This window comes from Panthera pardus, unplaced genomic scaffold (genome assembly GCF_024362965.1).
Source record: "Panthera pardus isolate Hobbes unplaced genomic scaffold, ASM2436296v1 HiC_scaffold_3, whole genome shotgun sequence".
In the NCBI taxonomy this organism is placed as follows: Eukaryota; Metazoa; Chordata; class Mammalia; order Carnivora; family Felidae; genus Panthera; species Panthera pardus.
In genome coordinates this window covers 22,103,110-22,117,148 of record NW_026526876.1, presented here as the reverse complement: position 1 = coordinate 22,117,148, position 14,039 = coordinate 22,103,110, and the positions used below count along the sequence as shown (strand labels likewise).

Sequence of the window (14,039 nt, the reverse complement as noted above, 5' to 3'; positions counted from 1 at the left end):
CCTGAGCCCCAGAATCCTCAAGCATTATAAAATAGCTGTCATTTCACATTACTAAGTTTGAACAAGTTTATTATACAGTCATAGATCACAGGAACACACGTGCTCAGAATGCACTGAACTCTTAAGATGTGTGTTGGAGGGGCGTCTGGGTGGCTTGGTCGGTTAAGCGTCTGACTTCAGCTCAGGTCATGATCTCACGGTCCGTGAGTTTGAGCCCCGCGTCGGGCTCTGTGCTGACAGCTCAGAGCCTGGAGCCTGTTTCAGATTCTGTGTCTCCCTCTCTCTCTGCTCCTCCCCTGTTCATGCCCTGTCTCTTCCTGTCTCAAAAATAAATAAACGTTAAAAAAAAATTTTTTTTAAAAATGTGTATTGGAGACCCAGCCATTGTACCCATATTCCAGACATCAAGGAGAACACAGAGAAGCAGGATACACTCATTGCATTTGAAGGGGGAAGAAATGCTTACATCTCATTGGTGGAGCCCTCATCATATGGAATAACCTAACTTCCGGCCAGAGAATGCAGTCTTTAGGAGAAACAACTGCATTTTCAGTAAAATATTCTGCTCCCAGAGAGGCTGGCAAGAATATGAAACTGGAAGCCTCTGCAGCAAACATCTTTTTTTATTTTCAAATTGGTGCTAGGTACTCCCACTCTTACAATCGATCATTTGCTCAGATAAGGCGCTATGGGTACTACAAAGTCCTGTGCGTGTACACATGGAAACTCAGGAAGAGCAACTTCTGAGTGGAGACGTCTGTATCGAATCACGATTTTCCTTGTAAAACAGCTGAACTGAGAAGACAGAGTAGAGTTAAGAGAAACCAAGGACACTGCCTTGGAAGCAAGCAGAGAAACAAAATGCTGGTCTTGGTTAGTTCAATTATGGCCTGAGGGTCCTGGGCCAGTGAAGGATAAGAGAAGAATTATCATATATTAGATTTCCATTAAAATTCGTATTACCGAAGGATGAGATAGGAGGCAAATCTTTAATATTTGTATTCTTTAGACAAACCTGGTTAAGATATTGCTGCCTACGTCGTTCTGCTGACTTTCCGTTATTATGTTAGAATAACTGAATTTAATAAAGACAGATCCCTCTTATTACTACCATATCATCAACTCAAATTATTAATTTTCTTGTGTTCTTCTGTGGGGGGCTCATCAAGACTCCTATTTGTGCAAATATACAGTTCCTTCGACAGCCAAAATTTAGCTACTGCAGCCAAGACGGGTACTAATTAGCTAAGTTTATCTTAAGCACAGATTTCATTAAAATTGCATCAAAATCTCAGTTGAGGGCTTCCTCCATAACCAGACTGAATATTAATTCACTGAAAGCAGAAAATGTGTTAAAGGCTACCCAGTTCCTTCTTTGAACACTGATACCTAGGGAATCTGGCAAAATACTACAGGGATCCTGGGTGATTGGGCTTAGATGTGGCCTTTCCAAGATGGAAAACAACAATGTGGTATGGTCTTGGTGTGAAATCGTTACTCCGTTCTCTAGCAACCAGCCCCTGAAGAGCCTCAGAAACACTGACGGTAGTAATTGTGATGATAATAATGATAGTAACAAGTAATATTTACCAACGAGAGCAGATATTCTTCAGCACGAATTTGCATCGAGTACTTTTGAAGAGTTTAGCAAGTTATTATTTCATTTAGTTTTTGCCACGACTCTATTGAACAGATTCTATTGGTATTCTCATTTAACCAGTGAGGAAATGTAAAGCGAATAGTGGAGCCAGTGTCAGGCACAGCGAAGATTCAAACTCGGGCCATTAGGCAGATGACAAAGCCAACTGAGCATCATGGGGGTTCTGAGTCTGTCTTCCAGCCTCGTGTTCCTTCTCTTTTGACCTGGGTCCATTAACTGTACCATGTTTGGGGTTTTTGCAATGGAATGAAGCTACTGGCCGAGACGTGAGCATTCTGAACATAAGCACCCTATATAGAGAGACCTAGAAAGTGAGCTAGACAGGGAACAATAAGGAGCTAGTGCCATCAGGATGTAGGTGAGTGTGTCATAAGGGAGGGAGTCTCCTTCCTTCCTCTTTTTTTTTTTTTTTTTTTTTTACTTTCCTTCTTCGCAAGACACATTGCCCTAATAGAGGAGTGTGGCTTACAGGCAGCCTCCCTTGAATGTGCTTTGGGAGAGAGCCTAATACCTCATATTTTTGAAAAGAAAAAAATACTCTCTCACACACACACATTCACATATATATCCAAGCCAAAAATATCAAGCCGTTCATGGCTGTTAAAAAGCCAGGGAAAGCTGAGTCGCACCCTTCAGTGTTTTTCTTTCAAACACATTGACCACCCTCTCTTCACAACATCTTATTTATTGAAGCGCAGGCTGTCCAAATGGAATAAAACTTTGCAACACTGAAATCTGGATTCTTCCCGAAGTTCTCTTTCATTGCAATATCCTCTCTCTCTCTCTCTCTCTGTCTCTGTCTCTCTCTCTGTGCGTGTGTCTCCCCCTCTGTCTCTCTGTGTCTCTTCTCTGTCCTAAGCATCACAGCAGCAATATCTCCATGGAGAGCTGGAGGGAAAGGGGTTAATCTGAGCGGCCGGGAGCCAGGCCTCTCTTAACTGGAGAATTGGCAGCTAGCTGTTTGGAACGCTGCCTTGAACGTCTGACTGAACGTTTTTATTATCCTTTTTGCCCAAAGGTGGCTTTTAGACACCCACAGCAGCATAGGGCTTTCTGATTGGGATTCGACAGAAGGGAGCCAGAAAGCTGTCTGCCCCTTCTGCCATGCCTGGGGAACCCCACGGAGGAAACCGCCACCCCCTCCCCAACCCAAGGGTAGACTTGCCCTCCCTCACCTTTCAATAAACTGCAGACCTTCCAGGGGACTCGTAAAATCAGTGGGGAGCTCCGAGAGTGAGGGGGGATGTGGAGTGGAAGGGAGGGGGTCCGGGAGACCGAGCGGAGCGGAGGCAGGCCCAGGGACTCTCAGGCCAGATGCTAAAAAGGAAAGGGAAGAGGAGAACCCAAAACAGAGATCGTGATGCCATGAGAGCAGTCAAGTTGAAGATGAAGATCAGACTCCAAGAGAACAAGAAAGGTGATGGGGAAAGGCCAGGAAGAGAGAGAGACAGAGAGAGACAGAGAGAGAGGAGCAAAGGAAGCATCAGAGAGAGGGAGAGTGAGGGAGAGAGAGAGAGAGGGAGAGAGGAGCAAAGGAAGCATGAGAGAGAGAGTGAGGGAGAGAGAGAGGGAGAGAGGAGCAAAGGAAGCATCAGAGACAGAGAGTGAGGGAGAGAGAGAGGCAGACAGGAGCAAAGGAAGCATCAGAGAGAGAGAGAGAGAGGGAGAGAGAGAGAAGCAAAGGAAGCATCCTCACCCAAGCCCCTCCAATTCCAGATCTGCCTTTGTCAATGGCAATTAAGCCACGAAGGGCCTGAGCTGCCATTTTTATGGAGTTATTTTAATTGTTTCATCCCTCAGTTGAAAAGGCCTGGTTTTCACCGGGGTGAACACTGGCTGCTGGCAATCTTAGATGAAGGGTCGCAGGCCCGAAAGCAGTCGTTTGTTGTTCGGTCCGCTTTCCCCATTTCCCAGCGGGAACTACAATGCGCCGAGGTCTCGGGAAGTGGATTGGAGGCAAACACCAACACGAGGCTGTTCTTCGAGAACACGTGGGCTGTGAGCATCCAAAGAGATGGTGTCTGTGGAGGAGGCCAAGCACAGCCCCAGGGGCAAAAAAGGCTCTTTCGGGGTGCCTGCCGCCTTCTGTCTCGTTTTCATTTGCGCCCCCTCAAACCTCCCCGCCCCCCAGCAACATGAGCACACATCCCTCAGTTGATAACTCCTCCCTTAGAAACATCTCAAAGTCCTCTTGCTGAGATGTAGAGAATCAAGATTCTACAGGACCAAAGTTCAGTAGGATCAGGGAGTTTGGAAGCATTGTTTCCTTAACAAGAAGGAGAATGAAAGTTTCTGGAGTTTGACTACACACAAAGTGCCTCCTCACACATCAGCCCCTCTGGATACACGTGAGGCCCTGGCATACAAAGAATGGCAGATGTCGTTCAGATTCCCAATTAGCAGAGAAAGGAAGCAACAAAATGCGCCCCAGGAACCTCGGTGAACACGCAGATTCTCCAGCTCTACTCTGCAGACACGCCATGAGGACTCCCTGACGGAGGCTGTATCTTTACCTGCACCCTAATGATTCCCAGGACACGAATCTGAGAGGCACAGGGCTAGCAGTTTGGAGTATATGATCAGTATCTCCACGGGATGTTTTCCCAAAGCTCAGCAATTTCTATTTCTACAGAAGACGCCATCGAGGCTCAAAGAGGTGAAGTGCCTTATCCAAAGTCACATCGGAGTCCACTGCAAATCGGCAAGAGATGTAACCAGAAATACATAACAAACTAGAAATAAATATGTAACTAGGAACAATAGAAATGCAATCTAGATTTTTCCCGACTTCTGGTTTCCCCTGTTCTTTCAGCTTACATCAGACTGCCTCCTTGATGCGGGCAAGATCTGACACTTGATTTGGTTCTTTCAGACCTGATTTGGTTCTTTCGGACACTGGTTCTGTCATGGTTGCTCCCAACATGGCTAATGCTAGTATGCACATTTGTGTGTGCCTCACAGCACCATTGCTGATGAAACAGGCCACTGAGCATGGTCATGCTCTTCTAAATGCTGTCCTATGAAAAATACCCACTTGCTTCTACTCAGACACTATTTCAGTTTTTAACCAAAATCTTCGAGGCACAAGAAGTGGAAGGACCATTATTCCAATAGCCAAAGTGTAATAATATTAGGTGTGCCAGGCACCATTCTGGATTCTTAATATTTGCATTAAATTAAACGGATGAGCTCATTCACTTTTTTAAAGCAAACCACCGAGGTAAGTACTAGCATTACCTAATGAAGACAGTAAGACCCAACATGACTCCCCACGTTTGCACAACCCTAAATTGTAGGGCTGGGCTGTCAAGAAGGCTTTTTTGGCTTTGGGGGTAGCAAGGTTAACCACCACTAATGCTGCCTCTGCTATGAGGCAGGGGGGAGATACTGGGCATTGGGTGGGGGGAAGAGTTCTCTGTAGGTAAGTGTTAGTGGAAGGAAACAAAATCACCCCCCAGTAGCTCTGGACTGTTTCAGCCACATAGAACTATAAACTTAGTTTTGCAAAAGGCTTCTAAAGGTACATTTAAAAGAATCCATCACCTTGAAAATCAGATTATCAATCAAAGAACAGAGACACAGAAGTGACCATGAAGCTGATGTTGTTTGGTCATTTTATTTCATAGATGAAGAAATCAGGGCTCTGAGAGGTAAAGCTATCTTCTCCAAAGTCTCAGATCACTCAAAGATATCAGGTATTGAGCAAGCTGCCTAGGTTGCAAATACAATCAGTTTCTTGAAACAGTGCCTTGGGTGAGCGTATCAGCAACGGATGGGTCTATTGCCATAATAATGCTCCATCATAAACAATCACAAAACCTCAGTGGGATGCAATAATAAGTGTTTATTGCTCACTAGTCTGGTGTGGTTGGCTAGGTGCCTCTGCTGATCCTGACTGGGCTTTCATAGTTTTGGGCTGAGCTGACTGTTGGCTGATCTAGGATGGCCACAGCTGGGGCAAGTTGGCTATGTTCCATATGTCTCTCCTCCTCTCACTTGGAAAAATTCTCATGTCAATGGAGGATGTGCAAGAACACAAGTGGAGATATGCAAGCATCATTTCAAGTCCCTGCTTGCCTTGTCATGACTCCAATAATTTCTTTGGCCAAAGCAACTCCCGTGGCCAGCCCCAGATCAGAATTAAGGACACTGCAGTTCAACTGTTAACACAACTGATCTACCACTGTAAGGAGGAGGCACAGCATTGCATAGTAAGAACTTCAAGGAGGAGAAAAGAAATCAAATAAGCCAAATTATGCCATGTCCGTTTTAACCTCTAAACTCTGAGGTCACACTTTCCATTTTGGGGAACACTAGCTACATTTAATAAATGGAGAGAAATCCATCATTTGGTTAAAATCAGGGAAGTACCCAATTTAAGAAGTGTGTATCATTTTATAAAATTAGGTACACCATGCCAGCAAGCATCATACTGAATTTGGGAATTTGTAACTTATTCATAGAAAAATGCAGGTAGATCCTTTTTTAAGAAGTATCTGAGAAAACAAAATTGAGTGTTTATTCAACTGAAATTGAATTCTGAACAAGAAATTAAAATTGTTTTATAAATATGTATGCTTAAAGTATAAATTTTATATATATGCATATATGTCATGCTAAAAACTGAGTTTGCTTTGGCAAAATAAATATGGTTTAATTTATAAAACTATAATGTATTAGCAATTTATAAAAGTTTAATATGTTTGCAGCTTTTCCAGAATTCATCTACCACTAATTTGGATACACATAATGAAACATTAAAATGCTTTGCTTTGGTTAAATTAGAGGTCTGTTTTTTTTAGATGGAGATCTATTTTTTAATCTTTATTTTTAATATGTATGAGTGTGTGGGGTAAATGTTGTTTAAGGATTAAAATATCTTCTTCAGGTAGGTAAAATTCAAATGTCACTTTTTTTTTTTTTTAATTGTAGCTGTTATTCCTGGTAAAGACCAAAACTATTTTCACCTTTTCTCCCTGCCGTTTTCTATCATTTTCCAAATCTCTTGAAAAGACCTTTTAATTTTTTATTTTTCAATAACTTAAAAAAATTTTTAATGTTTATTTATTTTTGAGAGAGAGACAGAGACAGAGACTGAGCACAAGTGGGGGAGGGCAGAGAAAGAGGGAGACACAGAATCCAAAGCAGGCTCCAGGCTCTGAACTGTCTGCATAGAGCCCAACGTGGGGCTTGAACTCAATGAACTGAGAGATCATGACCCAAGCCGAAGTCAGATACTTAACTAACTGAGCCACCCAGGCACCCTGAAAAGAGTATTTTAAAAGCACACATGTACCCACAGAGCCCCATAAGCATGCTAACATCCATAAAAGCAAGAAAAGAAAAAAAAAAGCACAAGCAAAACAACAAACACACAATCCTACTAACACAAATCCTTGCAAAATCTATTAATATAAAATATCTCACATGCTGCATTCCAGTCCAGTCACAAAATAAAATATAAACATAAATATCAAATGGCTCCATTATAGTTGTTGCCTCTCAAATAAAAAACTGAGATTATAGAGCTTTCGATGTCCTTTTTTTTTTTTTTTCCTTTCTAAATAAAATTGTTGTAAACAGGTTAATATTGTACTGCTATCACGGGTCCCTTGCCAGGCCACTATAAGGGGTTAACTGTTTAAAATTTGATATTAAAATTTTAAATTTAAATTTGAGTTAGTTAATATACAGTGCAATATTGGTTTCAGGAGTAGAATTCGATGATTCATCACTTATATACAACACCCAGTGCTCATCACAAGTGCCCTCCTTAGCACCCACCATCCATGTAGCCCATCTCCCACCCCCTCCCCATCAATCCTCAGTTGGTTGTCTTTGTTAAGAGTCTCTTGTGATTTGTTTCCTTCTCTTCTCAAGTGCAATGCAACAACATCTAAATTCAAGAATTCCAAATTGGCTTTGTCGAAATGCCCCACTCTCCAGGTAAGTGCCTTTTTTTTTTTTTTTTTTCATACTGTAAGGAAATCCTAAATGTTGTTTTACCTGATGATCTTTGATTTATTAGAGGAAGCATGTTTTCTTAATCCTGGAGACAACAGTAACTTCATTAACCTGTAGGTGGAGAAAAGCAAGAGTTATAAAAGTAATATGGATTAAATGAAAGGACAACCCAGAGGTTGACAGATTGGATTAGTTGTGGGGCTTTCTTTCCCACGTTCAGTGGCATGTAGAATTGCCTCCTAAGGAGTAATTCAGTCTTCTTGTGGGACCCATCTATTTGCTATTAAAAAGTTTAATTATTAATCTCCAGTCACTATTTATCAACAACCATTCAACTTGGCGATGTCTTGGGACATATATCTGTTCTCTCTAGCTGTGGGTTTTCCTTTATTGGCTTTCAGCCTCGTGACTTCCCTGGGTGAAATCTGAATCTGCCCCTTACACGAAAGGCAAAGAGACAGAGGACAGAGGCAGGCGATTCCAGATGGGCAGGTGACAGGTTTAAGAAGCAAGGGAACTTACTTCCAAGGCTCATCCTGGGTGTCACAAGATAAGAAGAGCCCTGCACCCACTGCAAGAATCTTAAATGTTTATATAGAGGCCTGACAGGGTTCAGTCACTCCAGAGTCTGTCTCAGGGCTGCATCCTAGGAAACGGCTCCAGCTGTGGGTGTTGTGGGGGTCTATTCTCCTACATTATTTCAAGGATGGGGGGTCCTGGGGAGTTTGGGGCCCCCCATCGCCTAAGGTCATGTCTCTGGTAGGGGGTGGGGATGGGGATATGTTATCTCAAAGGCCTCCTCCAACATCTTTATATTTGACTATTATCTTCCAAGAATTTGTCAGGAAAGGTATAGGACTGAGTTACTCTTAAGAGATTCCTGGGGAATCAAATTTTCTGGAGGACATGCCATCTGAAATGAGACCGGCTCCATTACAACCAATGTTCACATACACTGGAGCTTTTCATTTTCCCTACATGAACAGAAATGCGCCAATGGATTTTACCTGTTGAAATCTTTTGTTTCTTTTCAACCTGTCATTCTGTGTTATCCCATAGGTTCTGGTTGTATGCAATTACAAAGGTGGAAGAAAGGCCCAAACAACTCTTTGAAGTAATACATTCAGTCAAATACATACACACACAGTCATTGTAGCAGAAAACACCCCTCATTTTGTTTGTTTGTTCGTTTGCTTATGTTTGTTTAATCCTGGGACTGAATTTATAGGTAAGAGCCATCAGATAGACACAGTCTCATGCCATATTCCTCTTGCTCCTGGAACGGGTATGTTTCCCATTTGATTAGCTGATTTGCCCTCTGGAAGCAAAACAGCACATTCCTTTTAGTATCTTACTTTTTTTCTAATAATAGGACAGATAGCAGCCAAAAGGATTCTATAGACTCAGGTGGCTGTTTACCAAATGGATATATACATTGCCAAGTGAAAATATATATATTTCCACCTGCTTTCATAAACATTATCTCTTGGATCCTTGCAAGATCCATTATTAACCATGTTAATAATCCCAGCTGGAACATTGTTAAATCTTTCTAAATTCAATAGCATTTTCCTATTTCTTCCTGAAGGTACATAGACTATTAGTTTGTATTACAGCTATTTGTGGATGTAGCTATCTACCCTAATAGGCTGTAAATGCCTCAGGAGCAGGGGTTGGTTTTTTCAGTCTCTGGAATCCCCTCAGCACCTGGTGCCATATGAATGAGGGCAAGTATGCCCAATTAGCAAATAAACCGAGCTGACCTGCAAGGCTAACTTCATCAGCATATGGCCTACACAGTTGTCCACATTCTCATGTTCAGAAGTGCCCCATGTTTGGTTTAATGCTCCTCAGTCACCAATTTGAAATGTGTAATAATTTTTGAACAGGTGCACCTCCCCCGTTCTCATCTGGCACTGGGTCCCACAAATTATATAGCCAGTCCCACTAAGCTACATGGGTCTATGTAGTAAATAATATACTTTGCACGTACACACACACACACACACACACGCACACACTCATACTATACACACATGGTTATCCCTTTGCCCCCAGATCTTGGGAGATAAACTCTAAGCCCTTGTCTAAAAAAGGGTGACTTTGTTTACCTGGGGGTGTTGGGCCATTCTGGTAGTCTCTGGTAACCATGTGATTTATGGTTTGCACCTTGGGCCACATGGTGTCAGCTCACCCTCAGCAGGGGCTGGAGACTAAGGTCAGTCATACTTTGTCTAAGTGACCAACCCTCAATAAAACTCTGGACACCAAGCTTGGGTGAGCTTCCACGGTTGGCAACATTCTGTGTGTATTGTCACACATTGTTGCTGGGAGAAATAAATATTGTCCAAATGACTCCACTGAATGAGGACAACAGGAAGCTTATGCCTGGTTCCTCCTGGATCCTGCCTTATGCAGCTCTTCCCTTTACAGATTTTGATCTTTCCTTTCACTGTAATAAACCAAAATGAATATACTAGCTTTGTTGAGTTCAACGTGCCATTCTACAAATTACTGAATCTGAGACTACCCTCAGTTACTGGGGACTTCCCAAACTCACGAGGTGATATGAAAGGGTTCCCATTTTCTCTGACTTACTAGTAGGTTTAGTTAACGGAGAAGCCACACAAAAGACTGGACAACAACAACAACAACAAACAGGAAGAAGCCCAAGAAATTCATAATCCTGATTCTCTCCCTGTGAGAGAGCATATTAAGCTGGCTGTGTTCCTGAAAGTCTCAGGGCTTAATGCTCCTCACAAAGCATCTTTTTCTATATCACTCTCTCTCCTCCTGACTTCTGGGAATATTTCCTTAATCTTTCCTAGTAACAGCCCTTCCACTGCTAGCTCTGGATTCTTGTCTTGTGGGTCTCTTACATTCAGCCACACTTTTGTATAGCTGACCCTTAAACAACATGGGTTTGAACTGTGCTGGCCCATTTATATGAGAATTTTTTCCAGTAAATACAGTACAGTTTTGTAAATGTATTTTCTCTTTCTTATGATTCCCTTAATAAGATTTTCTTTTTTCTAGCTTATTTTATTGAAGTAATACAGTATATAATATATATACCATATAAAATATGTGTTAATTGACTGTTTATGTTATCGGTAAGGCTTCCAATCAACGCTAGGCTATTAGCAGTTAAATTTGGGGGGACTCAAAAGTTATATGTGGATTTTTGACTATATGGGGTCAACTGTAATTAGTTCCTTTGTAAGTAATCCCCAATTTTCTTTTTCTAATTTGGGTGTGTCTTCTGTTTCTGGCAGGACCCTGACTGATACAAAACATAAGAACACAAAGTATGCGAAATTTTTGGAATTGCATTGTCTTAAATTTTGCAACAAAACCTTAAATACATTTGTAGTCGAGAAAAAACAGACTATTTTGAAAAAAGTAATGACACGTCTGAACAAGTAGCAATTGCACTGTCAGACATCTTAGTCCCTAAATTTAGCCCCCTCTTCATTTGACCGCCTCCCTAAGGATGATAAATTCTTCTCCTCTCCCTTGGTCCCTCTCCATCACCCATTGGTTGCTCTGGCCACTGTATCTTCTCTCCTCAGGTTGTGAAAATCTCTTATAATTGCTGAGTGACTACTTGCAGTTTAATCCTGGAGTTTTTGTTTTATCTTACTTTTGGTCCCCGTATATATTGAGGGTGGTTTCTGGGGGGGGGGGGGGTGGGGGGCAGGTTGATTCTATCCTCCCTCCAGTCTGGTTTTAACATTCCCTGTGCAGAATGGCGGAGTGGAGGACAGGACACTGGAAAGAAGCAAATATGACCAGAAAGGGGCAATTTAATCATTTCTTTTTAAACAAATTCCCCCAAGAGTAAGACTGTCATCTTCTCATTACTAAGTGTGGTTTGTTTAGTTTTCTAAAAGAAAATTTATCTTACTTTTAATAATTATTTGTAAAAGAAGTGAAGACACAAAAATATTGAAGATCATAGTTAGACACGCTCGGTCTTCACTGACTGCTTTACGCTTAAACCAATTCCTGGGATTATCAGTGGGAAAAGACAGCTTGCAAATATATAGTATTTAGTGATACCTAGTTTCCCATAGAATTATAAGTTGATTAAATGCTTTGTGTAGTACTTTTCATAGGGGACTTATACCAGGGACTGGAGATGGTTAGAGATTAGTGTTCTGGATCAAATCTGGGATGGGTGGGGAGAAGGGAATTAAAACTTATTAAACATCTACATCATGCTTTGCATTACAATTCATCCTTTACAAATATCACCTTCCTTACAAATATTGTGAGATAGATATCATCTCCATTTTATAGACAGGTGATTTGCCTAAATTTTATAGCTGGCAAGTCTGATCCAAGTCTTCATACAGTTTATTGTAGCAAACTGCTTCAATTAATCATCTTAAATTATCTAGTGAACATCCTTTGCTCAGATTTTATTATCTCTCAACTTGCTTAGTAAATGTATTTTGTTTAAATTTAAGCACAACAGATTATTTTGTTAAACGAACACATTTTGTTAGTTTAGATTAAGGAGCAATAACATTACCCAGGAGAATCTTCAGATATGGGAAAAGTGGCTTATTCATAAAGGAAGCCAAAAGTATTAAGGTAAGAAAAAAGCCATCAAAGATCAGAGTTTTTGCTGTTCAAAGAAAGATCTGAGTAATCGACTTTCCAAGTATGGACCAGTCGCATTTTCAATGTTTAATACGGCCAAACTAACAATACAGCTATCATGTATCAGGTGTCTAATGTACTCTTCATCATAGCCCACAGTATAAGCTGTAAATGCTACTGGCACCCAAGCTGACCTTCTGTGGCCCTGAAATAGATTCCTAGGTTTAAAAAATATATAGGTGTGACTGTCTGGAAAAGTTCAGGTCCGGGTTCATGACACAGAACGGTATGAGCCACAGATTATGATTTCCTCACTTACCAGACCCAGTCTCTGTTAAGTCTGTTTCACTTAAGCGGTGTGCCTTTGGCCCTATGGGATGGTCAAAGATCATCTACCCGATGGCTTTCGCCAAGACCAGGTTTTATTCTGATCCCCTCAATATCCTCTGGTTTGGCTGGGAGTGGTGGTGGTAGTGGGGTGGGGGAGGGGGAGTTGTTCTCTCAGTTCCTCAGAAACACTGGGTTGTTGGCCTACTGAATTCTGATTCAAACCACCAAATATAGGCAAATGCCCGGTAGGAGATAAGACATTCACTCTGCAGGAAAATTGAATTAGTGAGTCTCTAGACTCTTAAGCGTCTGGACATAGTAAAGAAGAAGGAGTCTCAAGAGAAGCCTGCGTCGGCTGCTTCTGCAGCAGTGCTGCCTGGAGTTGGCTGGTAACGTAGAATCTCAAGCCTATGTCAGGCTTTGAATTTTAACAAGATTCCCAAGTGATCTGAATGCAATCAAAGTGTTTTTATGTCTTCCTCACTCTAATTTATTAAGCTAAAATGAGCATGCGGGAAGATGCACACATTTTAAGTGACTATTTCCACAAATGTACATCTGTACATCCGCCCCCCAGATGAATATATAAAACATGTCCATCATACCCAGAACATTTCCACATGCTCCTTCTGAATCAAAAACATCTCTCTCCACCCCTCCTAGAAATGACAATTTTGCTGACTTCTATCATCATAGACTAATTTAGCCTCTTTTTGAATTTCATAAAAATAGAATACTTCACTATGAATTTTTGTTTATTTCTGACTTCCTCTGATCAGTGTTTTTGAAATTCATTCATGTTATTGTGTGTGTCATTAGCTTGTCCTTAAAATCTGCTGTGTAGTGATTCATACAAATATACTACTCTTTTTCTTGAATTATTCTGTTGATAGACTTTGGTATTTTCTAGTTTGGAGCTATTATGAAGAAAGTATTTGTGTGTATGTGTGTGTGGACACATGTATTAATTTCTCTGAGAGAAGAAATATCTAGGAGTGAAGCTGTGTGTCATGGGTAGGTATGTGTTTAACTTTATTAGATATTACCAATGTGTTTTGCAATGTGGTTTACACTCCCACGAGTAACAAGGAGAATCTCGGTCACTCTCCCTCCTTGACAATAGTGAGTATTGTCAGCTGCTTAAATTTAGCCATTCTGGTGGGTGTGCAGCAGAATCTCTTTGTGGTTTTAGTTTGAATTTTCAGATGACTAATGATGTAATGCACCTTTTCATATACATGTTGGCTATCAGATATCTTCTTTTGAGAAGTGCCTACTTAAGTCTTTTCCCCATATTTTAACTAAGTCATACATATATTTATTACTGACTTATAGAAGTTCATTAATATGCTACACGTTCTTTGTCACACACACACAATAGGTAGCACCTAAGGCAGTTGCCAATGATCTCCACTTCTCTGCATTCACACTTTTATGTAATCCCCTTCTCTTGGGTGCTGGTAGGTAGGACTTGTGG

At 41.2% G+C, this 14,039-nt stretch overlaps 1 long non-coding RNA gene across 1 annotated transcript in view; it reads right to left on the bottom strand.

The window, feature by feature from the left end:
• The window catches only part of LOC109277019 (uncharacterized), a 267,671-nt gene that overhangs the window by 88,143 nt on the left and 165,489 nt on the right, over positions 1-14,039 (bottom strand). The window contains exon 2 of the long non-coding RNA XR_002084948.2: positions 7,667-7,735. This is a non-coding gene — a long non-coding RNA (uncharacterized LOC109277019). The remainder of the gene's footprint in view (positions 1-7,666; positions 7,736-14,039) is intronic.